Genomic DNA, 13805 nt, shown 5'->3' with positions numbered 1-13805 from the left:
GAAAGATGACGTTGGGTGTATTACATGTCTTCCACGGGATTTCTATTTGAAATGGTGCGCAACGCTCAACCTCCCGATATAACTGAGGTTTCTTCATGTTTAATGAAATGATTCCAGACTCAACAAGTCCCGGGTCTTTTACCAGTAATTTAAGGATATATAATATTCACTATAAATTAATCACAGATATTGTGAAAGTAGATATGATTCAAACTCAGTACCTGGAAGGAAAACAATGAGACAAGGATGAAAGACAGACACGGTGACAAGAAGACAAGGACAGAAAGACAAGGAGAAAAGGATGGAAAAACAGTAAAGTGCAGAAAGAGACAAAGATAGAGATGAAGACAGAAAGGGAGAAAGACAAAGAGACAAGTTGAAGAAGACAATTACAAACATGGTTGATTAGTTTGGAGAAAGCTTGGGTGAAGTACGTAAAAACCTTAAGAAAAAGTTTTGGAAAGCACTGGGTCAGATCTGTAAAAGTTATTTTTAAGTCCTGAGAAAATCCAGAATCAATATATTTGTTTCCATCTCTGATAGCTGTGTCTTTTCTCAAAGCTGAATATATTAAACTACATTAGTAAAACACATCTGGTTCATACAAATTTTGATATCATTTGAAGAAAACCTCCAAATCTGGTTGTTTTACTCGAGGATTTCAGTTCAACAACACGGTAAACTTTATGAATGTGACAGTATGCAACCAACTCAGTGGGAGTTATGCAAAAAGCTCTTTCTGTACTGAAGACAACTGTCAAAACGTCCACAGAGAGACACTGAGACAGAGCATGACAAACACAACTTGTAAGTAAGTCGGTGAGATTACACTGTTTGCTAAACTCTCCACGGGGAAAATGTTAAGCAGATCCAATGGATGAAGTAATTCAATTTGAGCCCCTGAATAATAGCATCATTTGCCAAAGAATTAGCGTCCGCCACTATCAATCAGCACGCTGAAAGCCTAAGACATGCTGCTCCCACCAAGGACACAGGGCTTTCTGTGAAATTTAACTCATTTATCAGGTTACTTCTCTGGAATCAAAGGAGAAAACTGCAAGTATTTATGTAGTTTTTCCTGTAATGAATCCATTCTGTAAGCAGCTTTATGGGTTTGGTATTTGACAAAGTATTCAGCCTTGAATCTCGGTGTGTGGAGATTCACAGTTAATCTGCAATGTGTTTTTTCATACCTGGGTTCAGTTAAGGTGAAATAAATGTTGGAGGGATGGAGAAAAATCTGCAAAACTTTCAGTGCCTTCCATTACAAATGCATGCAAAGTAATTTTGTATTATTGGGCATAATATTTTAAATCAGTGATTTTATTGGAAAGTATTTGGTGTTTATGTCAACATAATGTTTCATAGATGGGAAAAATCAGATTATCCAACTTTAACTTGGTGGTAAACTATTTCAACCTAAATATAACAACAAAACCCTTAAATCCCAACTGTTTAATTCCCAAATTAAACCAGTTTAATAACTTATTCCTGCTTCTTTGGCTATATGGTTGTAAAAGAAAAACCCTACTAATTGCACATGAATTATTTAAATTCGTGAAAGCAGAAGTGAGAGTATTGTGCAACATATATAATCACCCGGCAGGAACACGGTGCGCTAAATAAGAAAACGTAACAAATCTTCAAGGCAGATAAGTTGCCCCAAGGAATTTTAATAATAAAGTAACTTCAATCATTTGAGGAATCATAACAGCAACAAGGGATTAAAGTTCACATCTTTCACTAGGGTGTTATGGCACCATCTATTTGGGTTTTTCACAGAGAAAAGCGCCAATTGTTGCATCTAGCCACTAAAGAAACCCTAAAAACATTTGACACAGTTTAAGAAATTAATATATCAAAGCGATTAACAGGGTTTCCCCTGGAAATTCAGTTCACTGTGCTTTACAGTTAAAAACGTTAAAAGCTGACATGAAATTTGGAAACATTACCAGGCATAAATACAAGATTAGATGCCAAAATCTGGGCTTTTCTTCAATAATTTCTAATAATTTGCAGCCAGAAGAGAAATTATTAATTTGTTTTTACCTCAGCTTGTTCAGTTAAATGGTAGAAAAAATACCAAATATTCTTCTGAATAGTTTTTGTCAGCTACAGAAGAGTTCTGCTACTTTCATATTATTCATATTATAAATACTTGCATTGGACTTAAATGCAAATGATAGTAAAAATGTAATTTGGTGAATGGAACTTTGTCGGTAGAAGAAAAAAACAGTGGAAGTGTAATAAAGTGCGGTCAAGTTGCTGCGTGGGAATGAATTTCAAGTTTTAATATCCATAATTGGTGGAGCTGCTGAAGTACTGTAGGCGGTTCTGTTCGCTAACATCTTTTTTAAATTCAAAGCGACATGAAAGTTGATTTCCTGCAGCTATAAAATAGTGTAAATATGCTGTGGGAAGAATATAAGCAACTCTGTTGTGAATAATAGTAAACATGATTGCTTTAATGTGAAAGCAGATCCTCTGCAGTCTGATCTCTCAAAAAAAAAAGTTGAAATGATTAAAATTTCCATTTGAGGAGCAAATAAAACTAATCTTTTTCCAGTTAATGGATGCCTGAGTCTAAACAATAACAGCACAGACTCAAACTAATGAACTGAGTGGATGTCAGGAGTCTCTGGCAAGGAGATGGAAAAGAAACGAGAGTCATTTAGTAAATGTGTTCGATGGGGAGTAAGTGAAGCTACGTATCTGGATGAAAAGCTGAGCCCCACAGAGACGCTGCTGCTTTCAGGAAACCAACTCTGCCATCTCATCGCAGTTAAGGCCTATTACTGAGTGAAGCCAATTTTCCACAAGAGCTTTGACATTGAGAACCCAGCGTGATCTCCGATACAATCCAGAGACCTAGAAACAGAGAGGTGCAACTTTAAACGCCACGGACGGCAAAGTGCCAGTGTGGCCCCTGGCAGCGACTTGCTCCACTTGAGCTAGAGAGACGAAACGGCCCACAAAGGGTTAAAACACATGTAGCGACTGAGGAACGAATCAGACCTGTCAAGATATGTACCAGACGTTATCTCTATAAACCATAATATTGTTTAATATTCAAGTATATAATGGTATAATGGTTTTAAATGCACGGCGGTGGTCGTATTATTATCCTGAATAAGGATGGAGGTCACACCTTAATACAAAGATTTACAAAAAAATGACTGGATACATAAGTTTGTTTTTTTTCTTTCATTTGTTTTCTTCCTCTTTTCTTAGTTTTTAGCTGAAATTTGACAAACTTAAACATAGAAATGGTTAGAATTGTGAAATATTTCCATTTGAATCTCCACTATGGCGATAAATGTTGCTAAATGGGTAAACATTTTCAGAAAGGACAGTATTGCTTTTATGTTTCAATCACCAGTCAATAGGAGATTATATACCTTGGCTAATTTTTACTAATGACATGCAAAGAAAAAGAGGAAAAATCACACTGTAAAAAAATAATCTGGTTTCCAACAGAGCAGAAACTGTTGGCTTTTTCTGTCCGGTGGTAATGAGCTGTTGAAGGGAAAAGCAGCTGATCTTCCAGCTGATCTGCAGGATCTTTTTGGTTGCAGACATCCAGAAAACCAGCTGTCTAATTTAAATTGAAAATATTAGAAACAGAGAGATTGACTGTCAGATCTGTCAAACTCAAGATCATCCAGAAGAAGAGACAAGATTTTCATTGCCCCATGTGACACTCCATCAACACCAACTCAATCTGAGATTGATGACTCATTTTCTTTCCTTTTGAGCTTTTCTTTCACTTCTTGCTCTCTTTGGCTGCAGAAAATGAAAAGAGATCCTTGTTATTTGAGGTCAGACAGAGAATATATATATTCCTACAGGGTTCTCTAAGCATCCTAAATGGGTTCCAGTTTTTTAATTTAATTTAAAAAATAGTCGATATGAACCATATTATGCACCAGAAATCCTTTGAACTCGACGCCGTTCCAACTTCCAGGTGATGTGGCAGCGTTTTGTTGCCATCTGTTGCCTCTACATTTATCTGAAGGACTCGATTTTCAGACGAACTGCACAAATTGTTAAATTTTAGACATCTGGTGCTTTCATTCTCAGTTGGCGTCGACTAATTAGCCGCTAAGTTGGCGGCTTTGAAGCACAGACGGAGAGTAGCACCCACCTCCAGTTGATTGCATGAAAACAATCAGTTCATAAACGGCGTGACAGCAATAAATATATATTGTAAAAGAAAAGGAGCTCAAGAAAATCTTTGAAGCAGGATGCGGTAATAGGCTGTAATCTCTGTTGTGACTGGTTCATACTTCATGCTGCACAGCTTTAAAAAATAAATCCAGAGAAACAGTTTGTGGCTTGAACATTTTCTGGTTTTATTCGGTTTGTAACTTTGAGTTATGGATTTCCATTAAATATAATATTGAGCACACAGCTCTGATGCATTGAATGGTTCTGATCCATTTGGGACAATAGTTATTTCTGCTGTTTTAAACCAGTTTGTTTCAGTGGTGGTTATAAATATATCTGATAGGCTCATAGCTTTTGCTTTTCTTCTTAAAATGTATTTCTTTTGTTTGGTGTATTTGATGCTTGTGTGAACATGTTTCATCAGACTTCACTTTTTTAGTTCAAATAATACAGATAATCTATTTTAGTTGTGTAATTTCATATGTATGAATACATTCTGGTGACTGAAGAGCAAAGTTTAAAGTTTCAATACACGTTCGCCTCACTTCTACTGATTTATTTAAATGTTCAAGAGCTAGGAGCTTTCCTCTCCTCCATGTTTATGATGCGAATAAACAATGATACTGTTGTTTTGAGATTATTTTCAAGTAATATAATGAAAATGGCATCATAATAGTAATAATAATAATGATAATCCAACAACACATTCTCAAACATCAATAAACTTTAAATTCAAACAAACATTTAACACCAGAGGACATTTTAAATATCCAAAATAAGCAAAACAACAAAAACAATAAATAAAATTAATTATAAACAAAAATGCTTACTTGAGACCAAAACACTGGAGTGAAAACATTTGTCATCCTGGTTTTGGTACAAAGATAAAAATGATAAATCATGAGCTAATTTACATTTATATTGTGATTAATTGATTAATTTTGCAGAATGATACTTTGTCCCAGAAGTTATTACAATTAATGATAATATTCTTTTGAGTAGAGCTGAAATGATTAGATGTATTAATCGTGATTAATCAATTATAAAAATAATTGTTAATTCATTTCAAAGTTGGATAGAGACTCAAAAAAATAAACTATTCAGAGCAGAAATTAAGCTAAAACTGTGCAATATATATATATATATATATATATATATATATATATATATATATATATATATATATATATATATATATTCTAAAGTTTAATGTTTTTTCTGTGAACCCTTCCCAATAAAAAAAATAATTTTCACCTGGAAGTCAATTCTGTTTATTCTGATGTGAAAAATTTGATATTATTGTTGATTTTCCTTCAAAAAGAATAGAAAATGTCCATTAAAGTCTGAATGAACAGTGGCTGGATGCTTCCTCTTTGCTGTCTTAATGGATTTTTAATGGGTCTTCCAGAGACTCCAAGAAAGGGTGTACTGGTCTTGCTTGACTCGCGCCGAACAGATGGGAATCCAGGAAAGTGAAATAAAAGAGTTTATTGATCCAGCAGCTTAATTAAACAGGACTGAGTCAGAGGATTTGGACTGCACAGAGAGCGAACATCCCAGCATCTGGTGTGAACTCTGCCCAGCAGCCAGACGACTGGTGACAGCCACATCACAAATCTTTGTATACATACAAGTCTGCACAAATACTTCAAACACGTCCTTTGCTGCAGGCTCAGGAAGGCAGCTAAACGGAGAGAAGGGAGGTAGAGGCGGAGAACGACAATAGCTTTACAGCATCCCAAAGGATTGTTGTATTTTCCTCTGCAGTAACTCGCTCTTTAGGAGCCTGCTGCAGTTTGTTTTCACCTCTGGGCTTTTCCGGCTTGTGCCTTTTTCACTTGGCTGCCTTATATCCTGCAATACCTATTGTTTTCGATTAAGTAAACAATCAGATTTTATTAATAGGTATTGAAATAACAGGTTTTAGTTCCAAGGTTTGTACATGTGATTGAAATCCTTACAAATATTTGAATTACAATTAGTTGTAGCTATTTAAGCATTTAAGAAGATCATTTACCTTCCTCTGAAATTGTTTAGATTGTTTCAACAAGACATTTATTATTCCTAATGGCTCAACGATCATCTTATATTGTGTATGTTAAACAATATTATTGAAATTGGGGGATTTTTTATTTATTTAATCAAGTAAGCCTTTCTTTTTAAAGTATTTAAATCCTCTTTTTTCTTCCAAAATTTTAACCAGGTGAATCTAAAACTATTCCTCTTGAGGAGTGATGGATAGGAGATGCTTAAGTTAAATGCAATTTAATTTTACAATTATTTCAATAGTCGATTAATTAATTGTTTCAGTCCTGAAACTTATCACGATATAAGCGTTTCATATGAGTCTATCGATTGATTAGTGTTTAGTTTTAAATATCTGAGGCTCGGTGGTGAAACCTGAAACTGCTGCTGCGCAAGTCACCCGGCAGGTTGTTGCTAGGTAACCACTAGTTACTCAGGAGGCTGTTGCTAGGTAACCAAAGAACGTGTGAGTCATTTGATTCCACCAATTTGAGAGGTTGAGCAGCTAAAGTCTTTCTTCTGCCTACATCTCCCAGAATGCTTTGCAGTCCTGGATCTGATCATTATCTCATTTGTATTGTTTTAATCTCCTTTAAGTTCTGGTGCTGGAAAAGTTTGACAACTTACCTTGAAAAGTGCTTGGATTTGACTGTTAAAGTTTGGGACCTGGACCGGACTCCGGCAGGCTGTCGCACAGAGACTGATGAGGCCTGGCAGGCAGGCATTTAGGGAGGAGCCCGTCTGTTCCACGATGAGGCTGAGCCAGCCGCCATCCATCTCCATTACACACATCCACATGCCACTGGGCAGGGGACAACTCCTCTGAGAGTGACCGAAGGAGGGGAGGAGGCGGGCGGGAGCGAGTGACTGTCAGAGTCCTGTTATACTGTTGTTCCCTGCTGGTGCTCCTCCGCAGTTTATGCATGTCACGCTGCTGTAAATCACTGACAGAGGAAGAGGAGCAGACATGATTTGAATGCATGCGTCATGGCAGCTCAGCTCGCTGTCACTCCTCTATATCACTGTTGAGTTTTTGGGTTTTCATCAAGTCCGTGGACGACGTCTTTTATTTATTGTTGACTTGTCTTTTTCCATTGGGTCCACGAGGGTTGAGTTGATGAAAACAAAGCAATATAACAGTAAATGTGTAAAATATATCTTATGATTCAGAATATTAAAAATCACATTGTTATTGATGGGTTATCAGTTCATCTCAGTCAGGTTTAATTAGCTATGATCTGTAGGTGTTTTCACTTTATTAGTTTCTGTTTTGATTATTTATTTAGTCAGTTCTTGCCATTGTAGTTGATTCTGTGAGTTAGTTTTTTATTGCATTGTTTGTGCTTTGGACTCGTTTCCTTACATTAGTGTTTCTTCAGATCCAGGTTTTGTTCTGTTTATCTTTCACCTTCCCTCCATCTTCCAGCTCTCTCCTCTTCCCAGATGTTTTCTGTCTTCTCATCTCTCTTTTTATTTTGCTATGATTTTCTCTCTTTCTCTGTTTCCTTTGGTATTTCTCCGTTTCTCTGTCAGTTTCTCACTCTCTTTTTCTGTCTTTCATTTCTTCTCTTTTTTCTCTGTTCATGTCTCTCTCTTTATCTCTGTTTCTCTTTCTTTCTTTTTTGTCTCTCTCTTTCTCTCTTTTTGCCTGCCTGTTTCTCTCTTCCTGTCGTTGTTTCTTTCTCTTTTTTCTGTCTTTCTCTTTCTCACTTTTCTCTTTCTGTTTCCTTTGTTGATCAAAAATATAGTTTAAGTAATTTAAATGCTCGTGATAATTATATATCCAGTTTACTTAATTACACATTATGAATAAATAAATTCAACATAAAAATCTCGTAATTTACCCACAACAAACCAAAATCAGACTCTTAGAATAGTAATAAAAGCAGAGAAAAGTGTTTTAATTAAACAAAAAATAGTTGTTACAGCATTTTTCTTTGAGAAATAAAACTCAAATCTATTTGAACAGATCTAGACGCTGTCACTTCATCTTGATATGTTTGCATTACTTTCTTAAAACGTGCATAAAAAACATTTAGAGCCGTAACGAGCAACATCTGAACAGCTATAATCCAGGAATACAGACCAATCACATTCATAAAAGTAAAAGTGCTTTTATCCCCTGCTAACAGGCTCAGGTTTTTATTATTAGCGTCGTGTCTAACATCATTTCTGTCTCGCCGAAGGGGAGAGTGTGGCTCTGAGATCTGGTAGGAGGCGAGTCATTGGAGGAAGATAACGGCGTGGAAGTGAGCGGAGGCAGCCATCTGGAGAAGGAGTGAAATAACATTACACACACCTGAGGTACATTAAGTGTTGCTTTCTAAAAACAGGGCAATGTTTGTGTTCTTTTAAAGTGGAGCGTAAAATGCTGAGCTTGACTTCGTGGGGCTTTTATAAGTTTCATTAAGAGGACTGGGACACCCTGGAGTCGTGACTTTGTGCTACAGACGGATGTGAATATAATGCTCCTTAGAAACTTTCTTTAGATTGGGTTTAGGGGTGCAGAGGTTCTGCAAAAACACAAAACTCTGAAAATTAGAAACAACTTTTTGCACCAATATCCCCAAATTGGATACAAACACAAACATTAAATTACTGCTAATTTTCTTCTCCTTTACATGCACAACAATAAATTATACAAGTAATATTTTAATGAAACAAACATTACTGTAACATTTGCCATCATATTTAAAGTTATTTAATATTTTCGGCCAATTGTGTTTTTAGCTCATTTTCAAACATTCAATCATTCTGAAACCATTTGCTGCGTTTAGCCAAAGTACATTTCTGAGAAAGACTTTATATTAAATCAAAATAAAAGCTAAAAGAAAAGGTTGTGAACATTTTTCATTTAAGATCTGGATCGACTCCATATACCTTTGCGCTATATTTCTACCACTCTTGGCCACATAAACCTATTCCAAGAGCCACAAATGGCCCCTGAACCACACTTTGGACTCCCCAGCGCTAATAATAGAACTGCTTCATATCTTGATAAAAAATTCTCCCTAGTCAATCAGCATCACCAGATATTTTAGTATGTTTTCATTTAATCACCAATGAACTGATGAAATTCAGTTAAAATTAGTGACTTTATTTGCAGAGTGTTACATTGATAACGTTTTTAACTACAAGCATATTGAATTGATGAAACATTAGTTACCTGACATGGTAACTTGTTTTTTTTAACCATAATTGTATTAAAATAGCTCTTGCTTCCCCTTTTACTTGGAATTTTGTGCTACTTCAGAGGTTGCGTGGATCACAAGAGTTGCTGTTTGAACTTATGATGTACCACCTCTGCAGCCAAGGGTTACATTTAAATAAAAATTCAAAACTTCTTTGCTTTCCCCAGAGGAATGTCCAAACTCCTCTGCATGGAGACATTAACATGAGAAAAACAAACTTTTGAACTTGGATTAAAGGGAAGTGAAAACCCGGTTTCAGAGGAGAAATGTCAAGTTTTCTGACATATAGTCGAGGGCAGAACTGCTACGAGACATTTGCATAAAAAAAGCCTAATATTTTCATCTGAAAGATTGAGGTTATTTTGCAAAACCAATGCTAGATGTTGATTTAATAAGAATGTACAATTATAATGATAAAAATGTTGAAACATGGGTTATTTGAGAGGACAAAATAATTCCAGAAAGTGCTTGCATATTTGGCCTCTGCTGCTGTAAAGGTCTGAGGGAATGAAGGACTTTCAGAGCATGTGTGATCACAAAACCCAAACAAAAATACAGCAAAATAAAGTTTTATGCAAATTTCTATCGGTTATGGATATGGATTAGAAGACTAAAATAATCAAACTGATCAACTGAACATTATATTTTCAGTTAAATTAATCTACTCATTCATAGTGTTTTGCATAATCTTGGATAAAGCAACAGGGTTTATCTAATTTTAGAACAGTGTCAGCAAATGGACGCTGCCATCAGCATTGCTACATAGATTAGCATGTCCGCACATCCTTAAAAAGGCTTAAATTGATTTAAAAATAAGTTTCCCTTAAATGCATTACTCACAGGTCTTAGTTTAGTTGTGACAAGATTATTTAATCTCATATATTCTGTGTAGTTTTCCTTTAGAGTCGAGCACAATTATCTTTATTGCCTTGTGTGACTTGAGTCGGTTGCGGCTACCGGAGACGAGCTGCTAATATAGCGTTGCTTGTTTTTCACGTGTAAATTCATGCAAATTGTTCAGCCCTAGGCTTACCATCGTTGCCAACACATGCAATTCTCCGTTGTGACATAGGTCTTAAATTCCATTGATGATGGTCTTAAAATGTCTTAAATTTGAGATGGCGGATCGACTACCTGCTGTAGTAGGATTAGCAACCCTGAACGGCCCAATGGGACCATAATACCAAGCAACTGTGGCTCATAAAGTCCAAAAAAGACATAGATTTCTTGTAGTTGGTTTAGATGAAGGCTGGTCTGTTTTCATATTAGAATTTCACCTGGAAGCGGATCGATACCACCTCAAAAAGTGGATCTCAGTGGTTCACCAGGGTTCGCTTGAGTCTGTTCACATCTGCACAAAAAATCTGGACCAACAGGGGTAAGAAACTGATCAATTTAAAGCGGATCCACAACATTAATAAAAAAAGAGGGAATTATTGTTGCTACATGTTTGATAGATTCGTAAAAAGTCCAATCTTTGCACTTCCTCTTTAGACTCTTCCACCAGTTGTTGAATGCAGGCCGTCTCTTCCCTCTCTTCTTTGCTTCCTGCACAGATTACCACACTGTAGCACAGTCTTTTCCCCAGACACACGTAAAGAAGGGCTGATGTTAAAAGTGGAGGCTTGCCAGCTGGTGTGTAATCACTGTTTTAACCTTCCTCTCGGTCATTAATCATAGTCAACACATTTCAGCGGGGTATACGATTCTCCAGCCTCTTTAACTGCGCCCAGTCTTATGTATTCATGTGAGCTGACGAGCAGGAGGCTTGATACAAGGCAGCTAATCAGGGAGCCTACCGTGACAAAAGCTGAGGACCTGGATAAAGAGCATTTATTTAAATGAATGGTAATTTAAAAAGTCGGTTAGTATTAATTTAAATGTGTTTGAAGGGCCAAACCTTGCCAGGGGCTGAACTTACAGATACCATTTAAAATTGGCACTGAATAATGTACAAGAAGACCTCTCTTTGCTTTATTTCTCCAAACCTACAAATCTCTGCTCTGGGAGTTTAAGCTTAGAAGCAAAATGGGAGAATAAATACTGTATATCTTTAATTAAATTTTGTAAACAGTATTTATTTAAAAGGAAAAATGAGAATAAAGGTATTTTACTTTTGGGGGGATAAATGTGGTAACAAGGCCTGCTGTTAAACCCATGCTTTATTTGATTTTCAGGAAGTAGAGTTGCTGTTCTTTGGAAATGAACCTTACTTTTTTATCTTGCACACATTTGTGCAGAATAACATGAGAAGTTCAGCACAGAATCATCCAAATTTGTCAGTAAGCCTTTTGTTTCTGTTGAAGGAAGTCTTGCTACTGAGTGAAAACACACAAGATATCCACACAAGTTTCAACCACCTCAGTTTAAGTGACTGAACTGCTGTACAGTCCAATCCATAAATGCAGTATTGGCAGAAATGTGTCCCTTTACTCCCCCTAAACTACATGGATAATGTCCAGTCTTCTTTCAGGTCTATTTGATCATTTTTAGTGCTTGTGCATTTGGATGGAAAGTGTGAAATTCACAGTATTGTGCTGCGTCACATTGGGTTAGATGAAGGCTGGTCAAGCACAGTTTTGCTATTTCAGTGATATAACCTTCAGATCTCATTTTTCTTTAAATTTAATGATCAATTGACCATCTTGGGATGAAGGTTTAGTGGGCCAAAGAAACATGCAGAATATTTAGTTATCTCAATGTGCACAGTAATAACATTACGCCTTGATATTTCAACTTGGCTGCATTTGTTTTTTCATATTTTGAATATTTCAGGTATGCTACAAAAAATAATCCACACTGAATTTAAAGTCACGTTCCACAGAAACATTTGTGAATATGTGGGAGTCTGCTGGAGTCTTATAAGAGGCAGGACTTTGAAAACTTCCCAACATTTGTTGCACTCAAAAAGTTTTATCTTCCTCTTCTTCTGCAAGTGCTCCAATTGGAAATTTACAGATCGTCATCTAAAATATTCCATCATCCAAGTATAATAACGTTACGTATTTTCTCTGATGCACCACAAAGCACATTTCTTCTGGATCCATTTTTGATTTCCATCATATTTCCTGGCAGAATTGAAGCCAGAAAGTTATTAGCTTCTTTAGATCTGGGGAGTATTTGGTTGGAAGACCTGCGACCTTACAAAAGCTCAGTGCTGATGCAGAAAGCGTGATTCCACTTCTCCGAGGGTTATCATTTATAATTTCTTTTCATCAGCCACACAACTCAACTGGTACAATCTATTTCTCCTCAACAGAAAGAGCTTCATGGGGTAAACTAGAAGCAATCAGTTGTTGTCTTCTGCACCTACCAGTCCCACCACCAGCTGTAAAGCATGAAGTGCATTAGTAAGATAACGCCTCTATTACTTTTAACAATACTGGCGTTCCCCAGTGGCGGCCCGCTGATGGTTGTTAGTCACAGCCATCAATTTGAGGGAAGCGCGACTTCAAAAGACGCTCAGATCTGAGCCGAGCAGTCAGCCATTTGAGAGGGAACAACATATTAGCCTTGCCGTGTTTGATGACTCCGTCTTCCAACTTGAAATGACGGTGTGAAATTATCGCAAACCGATTCATAAACAGACGCTGAGAGTTCAATCTCAGGACTTTTTAAAATTGTTTCTGAAACTGTTTGTCGAAGTAGTTTGCTTTTAAAGCTCCTTACTCTTCTTCAAACTTGACATTCACCTGGATATCCTTGCTGTTGAACAAAAATAAATTACTTACATTAATTTGTAAATCTCTCCAGGCATGTCAAGTGTGGAACAACAAGCCATTAGCCATCTCTTGAGATTCTCAAAAAACAGTCAAAATATTAATTACACAACTTTAAGTGCTGCAGAAATGTGCCTTTGGGGAACTGCAGGATTAATTTTGTTCTATATATTAAGACTTTAGTCAAGCACATTTTATTATGCATCACATTTAAAAGTAAGTTATGTGGTTTCAGATATGAAAGCTGCTTATTTCATAACTTTATGTTCTATTCAAAAAATATTAAATTTACGTAGGAAGTTCAAAGCAACCTTGTAAAAGTTTGAAACTCGTGTTTCTGAGTTTTACTTGTGACATTGAACTTAATTGTTCAGATTCTTTGTAAATGTTGGTTATGTTTTACTGGACTTGGCTGAAATGTCTTTCACTGTCCACAAAACCCTGAAAATAATTTGGCAATGAACATTTAGAAATAAGAATTTTGAATTAACACTTAAACTTATTTTTTATTCAGAACACACATCTATATCTCTGGTAAGACATTAATAATTCACAGATTCACTGGATTTTGATTTAATTATTCTATTAAACTGTGGTAATTTGATCTGATCAACATAATGACACCTTTTCACTGAATAGAAACCAATTAATTGGGTTTTCAAATTTATATTCAAACCGAAGAGCATGTGGTGTTGAATTTGTT

The 13805-nt window shown here is 36.2% G+C and overlaps 1 long non-coding RNA gene across 1 annotated transcript in view; it reads left to right on the top strand.

Annotated features, from left to right (window-relative positions):
* The window catches only part of LOC129353817 (uncharacterized), a 96929-nt gene that overhangs the window by 43023 nt on the left and 40101 nt on the right, over window positions 1-13805 (top strand). Inside the window, exon 3 of the long non-coding RNA XR_008605088.1 lies at window positions 8379-8496. This is a non-coding gene — a long non-coding RNA (uncharacterized LOC129353817). The remainder of the gene's footprint in view (window positions 1-8378; window positions 8497-13805) is intronic.

Source organism: Poeciliopsis prolifica, unplaced genomic scaffold (genome assembly GCF_027474105.1).
Source record: "Poeciliopsis prolifica strain line A6 unplaced genomic scaffold, Auburn_PproV2 SCAFFOLD097, whole genome shotgun sequence".
NCBI classification, from domain to species: domain Eukaryota; kingdom Metazoa; phylum Chordata; class Actinopteri; order Cyprinodontiformes; family Poeciliidae; genus Poeciliopsis; species Poeciliopsis prolifica.
The sequence above is the reverse complement of the archived record's forward strand: the minus strand, read 5'-3'. Positions and strand labels throughout refer to the sequence as shown.